The sequence below is a fragment of the Bombyx mandarina genome, chromosome 05 (genome assembly GCF_030267445.1).
Source record: "Bombyx mandarina strain Sakado chromosome 05, ASM3026744v2".
In the NCBI taxonomy this organism is placed as follows: Eukaryota; Metazoa; Arthropoda; class Insecta; order Lepidoptera; family Bombycidae; genus Bombyx; species Bombyx mandarina.
Window position 1 is genome coordinate 113,550 of NC_143212.1, and position 14,154 is coordinate 127,703.

Consider the following 14,154-nt stretch of genomic DNA (forward strand, 5'->3'; position numbering starts at 1 on the left):
TTGTATTACTTTCGACAACCAGAGATTCCTGAAAATAGTTCTATATAAGGCAAGTGACGGAAATCGATTTAGAGAGGGTAGATAAACTGAAAAAGGAGCGACAATCTTCAGCAATGACTGAATTATTCTCTGGTGGTAGGACCTCTTATGAGTCCGTGGGTAGGTACAGTTCCGCCTCTTTCTGCCGTGAAGCAGTAATGCGTTTTGGTTTGAAGGGTGGGGCAGCCGTTGTAACTATACAGAGACCTTAGAACTAATATTTCAAGGTGGGTGGCGGTATTTACGTTGTAGATGTCTATGAGCTCCAGTAACCACTTAACACCAGGGGGGCTGTGAGCTCGTCCAAACATATAAGCAATATTTTTTTTTTAAAAATGTTGAAGAGGAAGATACAGTCCTTTGTAATAAGCAGTACCTTGCACTGAGCTGTTGAATCAATCGAGAGTAAAACAGTAGTATCTTTAAATATTAAATGCATCGTACTTTTATCTCAAGCTGCTCTCAACGTATAACATATAACGTAACATTGATATAAAATAACTATCTATTTCATAAATATGACTTACTCTTAAGAACCTTTTCGAACAGAATTTGCCTCCATCCAGTTCTTTTACATTTAAATTTAAGTTCAAAAACACATTTTATTGACGGTCTTCTTGTCGTTACCCAAATCCAATGCCTACACACATGGTTATTTTTCACTGATAATTTCTATTGTTAGTTAAATGTTAATAGATATATCTAATTGGCGTAAAGTTTGGCGTGACGTCGTTCCATGAAAATACCCGCATCGATCAATCAATGATACTCATGTTATGAAAAATGAATTCGCAGAAGCTGCTTACGTCAATCCTTGGGAACAATATAGTTTTTAGATGACAGCCATACAATCGGAAGTCTATTATAGTGCATATAGTAAATGTAAGGATTGAGATGAGTTCTTATCTCGTGATCTGGCACGTGTAGATACCACCGCCTTTTCGCCCGCGAAGCCATTATGAGCATTGGTTTGAGCGAGAATGAGACAGCCTCATGTTTCTTGGTAAGAGTATTGACTCTGCGACATATTCAGGTTGTATTACACATAGTCAAATATAGCGCAATTAAAAATTATGAGCTTTGAAAAAAAACTGGTCCGTACTCAGACTTCGAAGTGCTGACTGCTAAGTAAAGGAGGCTTAAAAGCATTTGGTTTTTAACACACGCACGTTCACTGCTGGGCATAGGCCTCTCCCAAGGTTCGTCACAGTAACTGGTCTTGCCTAGTCCGCATCCAGCGGATTTCTGCCACTTTTAGCAAGTGGTTGCCCCACCTCGTAGGAGGCTTACGCTGCGCTTTGGTTCTTCTAAAAATCTCCTCATTCCTGATTCGATTTCGTAGGGGAACTCTGAGCGCATTATTAAACTTCTGCCCGCCCAACTCATCGTAGTGTTGGTATCTATTTTAAATACCGCTATGACGAACTATATCTTTCCCGCGGTGTGGGCGGGCATTATCGGTTTGAAGTGGTCGTGGCCTAAAGGATAAGACATCCGGTGCATTCGTATGTAGCGATGCACCGGCGCGGCGGCCTTCGAATCCCACCGGCAGGTACCAAATTTTTCAATGAAATATGTACTTAACAAATGTTCACGATTGACTTCCACGGTGAAGTAATAACATCGTATAATAAATATCAAACCCACAAAATTATAATTTGGAGTCGAGGGAGACCACTCCTCCTCGCACTCTCTCACGGCTGGAGTCCCGCAAGGCTCCGTCCTCTCTTGATTCCATTTTAGTCTGCTCATTAACGACATCCCGGTCGGCCGCCGACCCAATTAGGCTTATTTGCTGAGGACACGAGCTCTTACTACTCGAGTAGAAAAAAGTCTCTAATCGCGAGTAAGCTCCAGAGCGCAGCCGTAACCTTCGGACAGTGGTTCCGAAAATGGCTCATAGACATCACCCAGCGAAAAGCACAGCGGTGCTCTTTCAAAGGGGGATCTCACCCCGTATCAACTCCTGTATTAGGCGTAGAAACCTCACTCCCCCGATCATTTCCCTGGCCCAGGAAGATCAAGTACCTCGGAGTCACCCAGGATGCATCGATGACATTCCGCCCGCACATAAAATATTTCCGCGACCACGCCGCGCTTATTCTCGGTAGATGTTATCCTGTGATTTGTAAGTAAAATATCCCTTCGGAACGTCGACGTACATGACGACCTTGGCCTCGAATGGACCCGGAAACACTTGAAGTCAGCGTCGGAGCTGTACTTCGATAAGGCCATGCGTCATGATAATCGCGTTTTTCCGATGCCGCCGCTGACTTCTCCCTGAATCCTGCACAAGCAGGAGCCAGTCGCCGTCGAAGCCCTAAGTCCCTCCGTTTTTATGGACCCATCAGATCCAATAACTGTTGTATTAGACCCCTTCAGCTCTAACATAGGTAGTAGGTGCATTCGCAAAGCAGATGTCTTTGAGCTGTTAGGTCTCTTTCGGGGGCGCTCGGGCAGCTGTTAGCAAATCCCACCCCTCCTGGCTGAACCTTTGCTCGCCCACCTGTCCTGGTGAAACTGGAAAGGCCTCCGGGCCAGTAATCCTTCCTTCATAAAAATAAAGCTATAATGCTGAAGAATGCACACGGTCCGGCTCAAACGCTGTGCACGGGATATCCGAACGCTATGTTATGCTACATGTCACTTCAAACGAGGTTAAGATAGGTGATCATGAGCGGCAGGGGGTAGTTAAGGGCCGTCTATCATCCCTCGGTGACAAAAGTACATAAACCTTTTTTTTTTCCTAATAATTTTACCTGTTTACCGCAAAAACGTTTACCTCAAATTTGACAACACGGATCACGGCCTTCAAGTATCCCTGTTAAGATCTTCTTAAAAATCATTGTAAGTACATATTCTGTACGTATTTGTGTGTATTTGAAAGTCATGTAAATTTAGTTCTACTTAATGAATTACTGAGTAATGTTTAAACATAAATAACTTGCCATTTCTATGTACAACGTGATAAACCGAGGTCGCCATTCGTTTATCGACATTCAAGTTTTCGTTTCCGAGAAAAACAAAAGAAGATCGTTCAAACTAATACAATCACTCACTAATTGTATTAGTGTGGACGATCTTCCTTTGTTTCCTCACTCATACACAAAGAACTTTTGAAATTCGCAATTGTTCCAATTTTGAAATATGCTCGTCAGATTTCAGGCAGACAATATTTTTCAGAATGGCAGTGTCCTCTGAAAGGTTGTTTGTCAAAGCGTTTAAATGTTACCAATATTTATTTTATTTCTTTAGAAGGGTAGATGGACAGGCCAGCTGAAGAGAATTAATAGCCAGTAGTAAAGCAATGCGATCGCGTAAAGATGGCTATGGGTCCATCGGTAGCCACTTAACATTAAGTGGGCCGTGCGATTCTTCTACCTTTTGCTTAGGCAATTACAGCGGCCAACTTAGCCCATCTTGAGATAAAGGGCCAATAACATCATTGGTACTCTTATCTCCAAATGAGACATAATTATCGCTCTTACTCGAACATAAGCCTAACGGTGGTACAAATTTCTGTGACTGACACCTTACATCCAGAACTCTGAATAGTAATTAGAGGGAGATATAAGAAGAAATGAAGTGAGCAATTACATCGAGTTTTTAGAGTTGTATCTCTTTCACAATACTTATTGGGTAGACGAATATACCTAATTAATATACTGTGTTTGTATAATTGTTGTTCCACCAACCGAACTGTAATACATGAACTGCATCGTTGCAGAAAGAGGTGGGGTGTGCTACCGTACATCACAGATAAGAGTTTTGCTTCGAAAAATAAGCACTAACTAATTATTCTTCTTGGATTATTCTTCTCAGGTATATTTAAAATTCTCTGACCACAGGCGATTTACTTTAATGAAAGGTTTAAAATTTTAATAACTCTTTTATTTGACATTAGTTAAGCTTAATTTTAAATTACGATACCATTATAATTTAAAATCAATTCGACCAAAGTGAAACATATTATACTATCTTTATTTCAATGATTAATAAATTTGATACTTAAATGAAACTAGCACGTTAATTGTATGAAATAAAAACAACTTTATGCATGGACTCAATTTTGAAAGTAATACGAAAAATTTAATTTTTTCACAAAAAAAAAAAGAGCAATTATAGTATATATTTAGTCAAATACAAAAGAAACGTAATTTAAAGCAAACGAACACTTCAAGACGCGAAGTTTCAGTACAAAAATAATTAGTTACAGATAATCATATTTTTTTCCAAAAAAACAAAAACCCATTCAGGCTGATTCTCCTCTACTGTTTGAATAAGTCGGAAACAAAGCCGCGAAGGTCATCACGAAATATAAAACTACGTACGTTTTCATTCGTTTTTCAGTACTCGAAAATAGTTTGCACGAAAAATACGCGTAATAATTATTTTTGAACATACGCAAATAAATTAATACAATGACGAAGGTTGCAATTATTCTTTTGATTTTGGCTGCCGTGTACGGGTTAGAAGGTATCACTTAATGTGGTTTTAAAGTTGATTAGTTTTTTTGTTTATTTATTATAATAGATAGGTGAACGAGGCCACGATTGTGAGCTGTGAGCTGGGGCTTTATAACCCATAGACATCAACAATGTAAATACCTCCACCCAGCTTGGGACATGAGTTTTACGTCACAGTTTTTGCGACTGCCCCGCCTTTCAAACCGAAAGGCATTACTGCTCGCTGCTATTACGCACGGCAGAAATGGGTAGGTTCGTGGTATCTAGCCGTGCGGATTCACAATATTTCCTACCGTTAGTAAAGAAAAGTATTAGTATTAAAAGTCAAATGTTTTGTAGGTGTGTGACTGAAGTGAGTTGGAACTCATTTCCATATTTTCGGATAATCGTTTTAGAGCTAACATTTTAGTCGATAATCGATTATTATTTAGCTGTCTTTAATTTGTTCTTAATATTTTGGTACTTTTCTCTTAATTGAATAGAATTTACTAAGTTTCGAATTAGTATAAATAGTTACAGTTTTATAAACAATATTATTCGACACTAATTTTACGATTCAATCTCATGTTTATTACTTTCCAGTATTTATTTGACTTTTCAAATAGTCAATCAGTTTTTGTGGTCATTCTTCCGTTAAAAAAGCTGCATTATTTATGTGCCATTTTTATTATTATTTTATTATATCATGTATTTTGTTTCAGGTGCGGCCGTTCCTAACGACCCGAACATGTGAGATTACTTTGGTTTAATTTTAATAGAAAATAACTTAATTGAAAAGGGAACCGATTCCAGGATTATTTTCTCCTATTTCATCTATTAATTCATAGCTTTTGAAGAATCTTTTTCGATAAAGGTTTCGCCATTAACATACTAAAGTAAAGTTATAATAAAGTACTATGAATTCATGTCTATAGACAGTTTGCATTGCATGGCTGTAAGTAATTGCTTAGCCGCAGTTCATTCTCCCATCTTAGCAAAAAAACAAAATAAAGCTAATTTCTCAAAATATGTTTATGTATATCACTGATCAGTTCATTTTATTTCAGATTTCCGATAAACGCTAACAGTTTCTCGCCCGCAAGCTTAATGCAAGTAAGTTGTTTTGATAATACGAAATTTTAAACATTAATGAAAAAGAATCGCAACGTAGGTGAGTGTGCGCTTAAGATTGAAATGCATCAAAACTGTGTTGACCGAAATCAGGGTCTGCGTATAATCATATTAAAAAATTAAATGTGGTGTCGTTGGACACCAGGTAGGAACGAAGTTCCTTCGGTTAATGTAGAATCGACACAATTTACAAAAAAAAAATCGTGCTCAATTTTATGTAGGTTTTCTTGATTTTTCTCTTAAATTTTACTGATTCGTTTTTATTTAAGTACAGGAGAGTATTTAGGAAATTCAGTATTTTAGGAAATAATAAATTACGTAAAATAAAAAAAAAACGTAATTCAAATTATCAATTAAAATAACAAAATATGTCTTTTTATTTTTGTTTGACAACTAAAAATTACATAGAAATAGAAATAATTACAAAAAGAAGGAGAAAGAGAAAGGTATTAAACACTACTCGCTTGTGTATAAGACTGTCGTGCCTACGCACGTCTAATAAGACGTAATAAACGAAAGACGGAATAAAACTGTTAAATATAACAGTTTTATTCCACGGACTTTTTCTTACGGTTTTACTATCACATTTTTTTCAGTTCGGTCGCGAACCAAGCCTGCCGTAAGGAACTTCGTTCCAAATACCTTATGTTATTTCGAAAACGTCTATAAGAACTGCGCTGTCTGTTTACAATTTAGTAACTTAATACAAACACCAACTTAGCACAAAAAATGAGCTTCATATTATCTGTACAGGGCATCTCAAACATCCAGGACATGGCTTCAAAGGCTGGTCTTGGACCTAACATGAACGGTGCAGCCATTTCGACGATTGTTGATAGCGCAGGGAAAAAAATGACGAAACTGCTAATCAGCGAAAACGGGAAGATATCAACCATGGATTTCAACAAGTGAAAACAGCAAATTAATTTTATTTCAAAAAAATAGCCAAAAAAATAGCCAATCCATCAAGAAATTTGCATTATAATGTTATAGATAGATCACTTAAAGATCCTTCCTACGTATTTTATGACTAACGAAAGTTTTATAATATTATGCAAATTTTATTGATACGCTTACATAAAAAGGACCCCGATTGCTTTCTTTAGAGCTTTAGTAAAATTTTTGAGCATTCGCAATTTGTTTTATTTTATTTCAACATAAGCATCGTTTTTAATTTTTTTTTATTGCGCTCAATCCCTCGCAAATTCTGGTTAAGAAGTTTCCACTTATTCCGTAATTCCTTAAGAAAAACATTTATTTATTTTCTATCTATTTTGGTAGCCCACGGGGCTATGCCACCGTAACCAGGTGAGTAGGTGAGCTTAAGGGGCTCTTAAAAACATAATTATAAGTGTTCCTTTTATTGCTGTAAAACATTATGGCTGTGTACTTAGTCTATGGGTATTTTTGCTATTTTTGAATGAGTATTATACATATTTATTAGGAATACAATATAATCGTTCACATGTCATATACTATTCGCCAATGGTGCTTAGTATTTATTTCAACAGACATTGTATTTGATGGTGTGCACCATAGCCGTATTAGTTCTAAGCACAAGTTTCAATGAATGTCACAAAGCCCAAATCGTGGCCTGAGGCGTCCAGATCATGGCTGAGATACAGTTGGAATACTGAGACCTCGCTCCAGAAGGCGAATTCTGACATAATGGTGTAAAGTATTGTAGAGATAACAAGAGAAACTCTACAACGATCTATCAAACTGCCGCAGGATACAAGTAAAAGGTTTTTTTTAGTTTTACATAGTTCACTACAATTACCTTTTATGTCCATGTAGTTTTTGGCAATAAAGTCATTGTTATTCTGGATAGAAAGCGTGTATTATACAAATATCCCAATATCAACTACAGTGGGCGTACGATGGATTTGTGAATGAAATATTACGTTAAGATGAGCAACTCTACGTTATTCCGCCACCTACGTTCGTTCTGCTTCTGTGATATTTTTATCTTTCCATGATAAGTAATGTCGATAAGGGTCGCCCACGTTTTATATTGGAACAAAGGCTATTTATGTAAAGGTTAGTTATTAGAGAAAGTAAATGGCGTGTTAATTATTTTTTGCTGAAAGGGTTGCTATTTCATATTCGCCTTTTCATCGCTTATATTTTAATAGAGCTCACAGCCCACCTGGTGTTAAGTGGTTACTGGAGCCCATAGACATCTACAATGTAAATGCGCCACTCAACTTTAGATATAAGTTCTAAGGTCTCAGTATAGTTACAACGGCGGCCCCACCATTCAAACCGAAACGCATTACTGCTTCACGCCAGAAATAGGCAGAGTGGTGGCACCTTACTCGCGCGGACTCACAAGAGGTCCTACCACCAGTAATTTTACGCAAATTATAGTTTTGCGGATTTCATTTTTATACCCGATGCTGCCTTCACCGTGGAAGTCAATAATGAACATTTGTTGAGTACGTATTTCATTAGAAAAATTGGTCCCCCCTTTGAGATTCGCACACCATTGCATCGTTCAACACGACTGCACCGGACGTCTTATCCTTTAGGCCACGACGACTTCAAAATGTACTTAAGACCCGATAGAGCCGCTCAGGTATTAAATAATTTAGTCTGCCGCATTCCATTGTTTGTATCGAAAGCACTGATTTTGAACCTTGAATATGGGGACGTGTTTAAGGTAGGTTAGGTAAGGTTAAGGACTATAATCTTTGTTCCCATAGCACAAATAATCCTAGTAAAGGGCTACGTCATTTTATATGATATGACCTCTACTATTTATTTCAATAGTAAATATTATACTATACTCCGGGTATCGTATTGGTATATTTATTATTTATATGGATATATTTCAGATGAATTACTGAATAACTCATTAAATACCGAAAGTTTTAAAAAAAAAACCGTCACGCAATTTCTCATTCCAGTGCCTGTTTACATAATATATATTATGTATTTAAAAAATTGTATTGACAATTTGAAATAGTCTAAAACAATATAAATTGATACAATTAAAACTACTTTTACAAACTAATCTCGTATTTCTTACATACTTATATATTATTTCTGATGTTTCGAATTCTTTACCGTTTTCGTGGTCAACATGACTATCGTCGACTATATTCGAAATTTCTATACCAAAATCCAAAGAAAATACCAAGATAAATTGAATATCACTATATCTTATATCCTAAGTATACTATATCTTAAGTATTGCTATTACTGAAGGTTATTTGTACTTTACTTTGAAACAAAATTATTAAATGAGCATCCTTTCAAAACCGGAGCGCATAATTATTTTATTACAGAAAAACACATTTTTTTTGCTAATCCCATACTACCTATCATGAGCAAACGTGAAACTAAAGATATGATAATCATCGTATCACCCGCACAGAAAGCCATGTCTATGAGTTCCGATAACCATATGTTATGGTTATTATGTTTATGTTTATGTTTATATTTATTTATTTATTATATTTATTATTTATTTTATTATTATTACTTATGCGATGTGGAATGGGACCTTGATCACCCATCATTGTAATAAAACCATTGTACCATGGTTCACTTGTGGACTAGATAAAAGTAATAATAATAATGGTTGGTTCGAAGTATGTATCAGTTGAATGGAATATTGTAAATGTATTCAACTGATAATTATTTTTAATGATTACACCGGCCGACAAATGAAAAATTTTTGAAAGTTGTTTGTATTTGAACCACAAATATCACCAATTTATACTATCTTAAACACAAAAACACCTACATATTTGCCCTATCACATCAGATTTTATTAAAAGAAGGAAAAAGCATTCTTTTCAAAATTTAAAGAAAAAATCAATAATCATATTACAAAAACATATATTTGAACATTTACAAAGAAAACATTGAGTCTAAACAATGCTACAGGACTATTTAGAGTGACATCTTTTACGTTTCGCGACAAAATTACGTCTGGGAGTAGTTTTTTTGTGAGTATCTTCAGTAACATCACGTGTCAGTGACCAGCAGTAATCAGCCATCATATTCACATTCCATCGACCTTGGTACCTTGTCTCCATAGTTTTTATGTCCTGATGAAACCTTTCTCCCTGCTCTTTACTGTAATCACCAAGATTATCAGGAAAAAAGTCCACATGTGAATCTAGAAAGTGGAGTTTTATGCTCATATTACACCCCAATTTTTGATACTTATCCAATAAGTTTGCAACCTTATTTTTATAGTCGGGATGTTTATTATTTCCTAGAAAATTGTTGACAACATCTTTGAACGCCAGCCAAGCATCTGATTCAGTGTTATTCATTGTGGCATCAAATTTTTCATCAGCCATCAAAGATCTGACTTGCGGTCCATCGAACACTCCCTTCTTAAATTTTTGCATCAGATAATCTTGGAAATTTTTTACACAGGTATTCAAAATTAGCATTGTTTTTATCCAATACTTTAACGAACTGTTTCATCATACCGAGTTTGATATGAAGCGGAGGTAGTAAAATTTTTTCAGGACTAATTAAATTTTTTCGTGTAACGTTCTTTGTTCCTACTTTGAGATTTTTACGAGGATTCCATTGTTTTTGTACGTAGTGCTTGTCTCGTGCTCTACTGTCCCACTCGCACAAGAAGCATGGAAATTTTGTATATAAGTAAAAAGTAAAACGTAAGATTTTTTTATATAAACACACTAATTTCAGTAAAAATTTTATAAACAAAGTAACTGTAGAGGTTTATTTGCAAGTAAACCTGTTTCGAATGGGTGTGTCGTTGTTGCAACTAATATATTTCCTCATGAGAGGTCGCACAATTCGAGAAAAGAGCGCCAAAATCTAAAATTTAATTTATTTTAATCAAAAAGTTTAAAATAGCCAATATCTTAACTTTTTTAAAAACCTGATGTGATACGATAAAATGAGGTATAATTTCGTGATCAGCACTACCAAATTAGTGGAAAAAAATAATCAGAACTTTAACAAGGAAAATGATGTCGGCCGGTGTTATTTTTAATAATGTATTTTTTATTTGATTTGTTTTGGTAATTTTAAGTATGTTTCAATGATACTATGTACACAAATGGACTTGTTGTTGTTGTATGAAATAAAATAAATCTTTACTGGTGATTGGATCTCTTGTGAGTCCGCGCCGGGTAGGTACCACCACCTTGCCTATTTTTGCCGTGAAGTAGTAATGCGTTTCGGTTTGAAGGGTAGGGCAGCCGTTGTAACTATACTGAGACCTTAGAACTTATATCTCAAGGTGGGTGGCGCATTTACGTTGTAGATGTCTACGGGCTCCAGTAACCACTTAACACCAGGTGGGCTGTGAGCTCGTCCACCCATCTAAGCATTAAAAAAAAACCTTTCATTTATTCAAAACCACAGTAATAAATATAATAATACTAATAATAAAAATAACAGATTCTAAGAAGTGTGTGGACATAAAACCACGGCCACCATATTTTGTCAAACAAATATTTTATCACCGACGAACTAAAGCACTAGAAACAAATTTGTGTGACTAAAAGTAGATTCTAATTGATGTAATAATGTTTGTATTATATGTTGACGCGTTTTATTAGATGTACTAATGGAAAACCCCAACTTCACGATAGTAGAAAATTCGAAATGAAGATAATAATATTATTGAGAAGCCATTCATTTTGTAATGCTAAAAATATAGAACGATGTTTGTAGTGGTGACAATTAAAAAATACGCAGCTAGATGACTACACGTGTACATAGACGACTACACATGTTACACGTGCTATATTTTTAACCGACTTCAAAAAAGGAGGAGGTTCTCAATTCGACTGTATGTTTTTTTTTATGTTTGTTACCTCTTAGCTTTTGACTGGGTGAATCGATTTTGATGATTCTTTTTTTTTTAATTAGAAAGCTGACGCTTTTTTTGGCTTTGGTCCAGTTCTGATAGTGGTGTCCATGAGAAAACCATATAAGTCTTAAATTTCGGGATAATCTGGTCGTTAAATGCGTTTGCGTAATGCGTTTCGGTTTGAAGGGTGGGGCAGCCGTAGTAACAATACTGAGACCTTAGAACTTATATCTCAAGGTGGGTGGCGCATTTACGTTGTAGATCTCTATGGGCTCCAATAATCACTTAACATCAGGCGTGCTGTGAGCTCGTCCACCCATCCAAGCAATAAAAAAAGGAAAGGTGGGATTCGCTGACAGCTACCCGAGCGCCTCCAAAGGAGACCTAAGAAGTCAAGAGCAGCTGCTTCGTGTAGGAATCTACTACCGGATCGGAATCGCGATCCGCTCAGAAGATCCGGCGAGAAACTCAGCGGGCTCATACCTTCGGAGCTTTAATAATATTACGCAACGTCACCGAAATGTCATATTATTTTGACGAAATGCAATGAATTTGGACCATTACGGCTTGTAGCAGCTTTCTCGATATACTTTTAAATCGACATCAATTTCGGATCGAAGTTTTTTTTTAAATTCAGCATCAGAAAAAATGTAGCGGTTTATAAATCGGTTAACTATATGTTACGCAAAATAAATTCATGACTTGAAACGCACACCTGTCACGTACCGACAATAGGTTGAACTAGGCAATGGGGCAATATTTTACTTCTTTTTACATCTCGTCCAGCGCTTAATGGCCGTCTTTTGACAGCATATATTGTAATTGCGTCAACGGCATGTATATATTACAGACTACGTCAACTACAAGACAAATGTAAATTGATTACCGTAATGACTGAAACAATTCCTAAATGGTTACAGTTCCATGAGTAGGTTGTATTTAAAAACACAACTAAGCGTGGATAATGACGAAAGTTAGACTGAAGAACCAATTTTTTTTTGTTCATTAGAAAATAAAGAATAAAACTTCTACTTAGTTTGACTTTAACTAAGTCTAAGTCATAAACTAGCGATAGTTATGTGACTGTCTGTCGCACGTGCTCCTGTTTCATTTTAGATTCATATTCACTGAATATATTTCGAAAGGATTACAAGAAGAAATTGCAAAATGTTTTGTTGCATAAAACCTAGATTTACCAATTAAAATATATAAAAACTGTTTCTAATAAAATTTATTTTTGTGCCTATCATAATAATCATTTATTACGTTGCTATAACATACTTATCGCATTCCTGCAATTCAGTTATCTAACCTTTTTTTTTTTAATTTGTTTTAAGTAAGCTGTAGGGCTCACAGCTGTTTCTAGTTATTATTATTTTGTAACTACAATAATAATCATTTATTACATTGCTGTAACACACTTATTGCATTGAATATATTCACGCAATTCGGTTATCTACCCATAATAATATTGATTCTTTAAAATTTGCTTCAAAGAAATAGAATTGCGCATTATAAGTCCGCACGCACTAGCGTTCATCTACCGCAGAGCAGAGATGCGTTCCTGCTTGAAGGGTGAGACAGTTGTGCGTTTGAGGCATCGACCTCAAGGGTCATCATGCACGGTCTACTCTCTAAGCGTTCCAGTATATAATCAATCAGGTGAACGGTAAAATCATTAATTCATGTAGTGTATAATAATAAAAGTCAAAGTTTCAAGTCAAAAAGAATATATATATGATATTATATTAACGCGTGCCTCGTAAAAATTTTAAGAAAAATACTATTTTAAAATTACAGTGTATTTACCTTAATCTTATACCTTTAAACGAGCAATTCTTGTATATTAATATATAATTATATAATCTGAATCTCGGAAACGGCTCCAACGATTTTCATAAATTTTTGTATACAGGGGATTTCGGGGGCGATAAATCGATCTAGCTACGATTTATTTTCAGAAAATGTTGTTTTATTCGTGTCTTCAATAATGAACTTTATCGATAACCAACTTTATGACTCTTCCCGATATCTATACTCGAATAATAATACTATTTTTCTCAATAGAGAGCAACCAGCTGCTTTAAAGACACAATATTTCATTATTTTATCAATATGTAATTCTAAAAAACAGAATTTATCAAAAAATAAAATACGGTCACTGTCTAGTATAGATTATAGGCGACACGTATTTTAACACACAATATTTTAACAAAGTAATTATTATTTGGTAGGTTTGGTATGTTATCTTTTTCTCATTGGCCTTTTCAGTGGTAGACTATATTTCGATGGTGGTAAGAAACATATAATTTTATTCATATAAAACGATTAAATTATATTATTGAAGATTTAAAGCTATGCTTTTATAATGAAGCCCGATAAGACCAGGTAGTCAAACAAAATTGAAATATAATTATAATTTAATATTCCGGGACAAACAGCATGATCAAAACAGCGTTCATATCCCTACAACCGAAACAGAATCACCTAAAGTCAAATGTACGAATAAATGAATCTCACTATATAGCTATCAAAAAAGGACACAGTGACATTCTTCTTCTCAATCGTGTCACTCTTGACGGAGTGGTCGTGATCGTCATGTAGTGTTGGAAGGGGTAGACTTGATGCGTCTCACGATGTCGCGCCATCTCTCCCTGCTCGAGGCCATTCCACTGCACTTATTTAGGGGACCTCCCACTGCAGTTTTAATTTGGTCGATCCACCGCA

At 35.6% G+C, this 14,154-nt stretch overlaps 1 long non-coding RNA gene across 1 annotated transcript; it reads left to right on the forward strand.

Moving 5' to 3' along the window:
- The first annotated feature begins 4,360 nt into the window (after positions 1–4,360).
- On the forward strand, positions 4,361–6,746 carry LOC149502877 (uncharacterized). Its single transcript, XR_016323055.1, has 4 exons — positions 4,361–4,515; positions 5,207–5,234; positions 5,552–5,597; positions 6,369–6,746. It is a non-coding gene; the product is annotated as an uncharacterized LOC149502877 (long non-coding RNA).
- Positions 6,747–14,154: the final 7,408 nt, after the last annotated feature.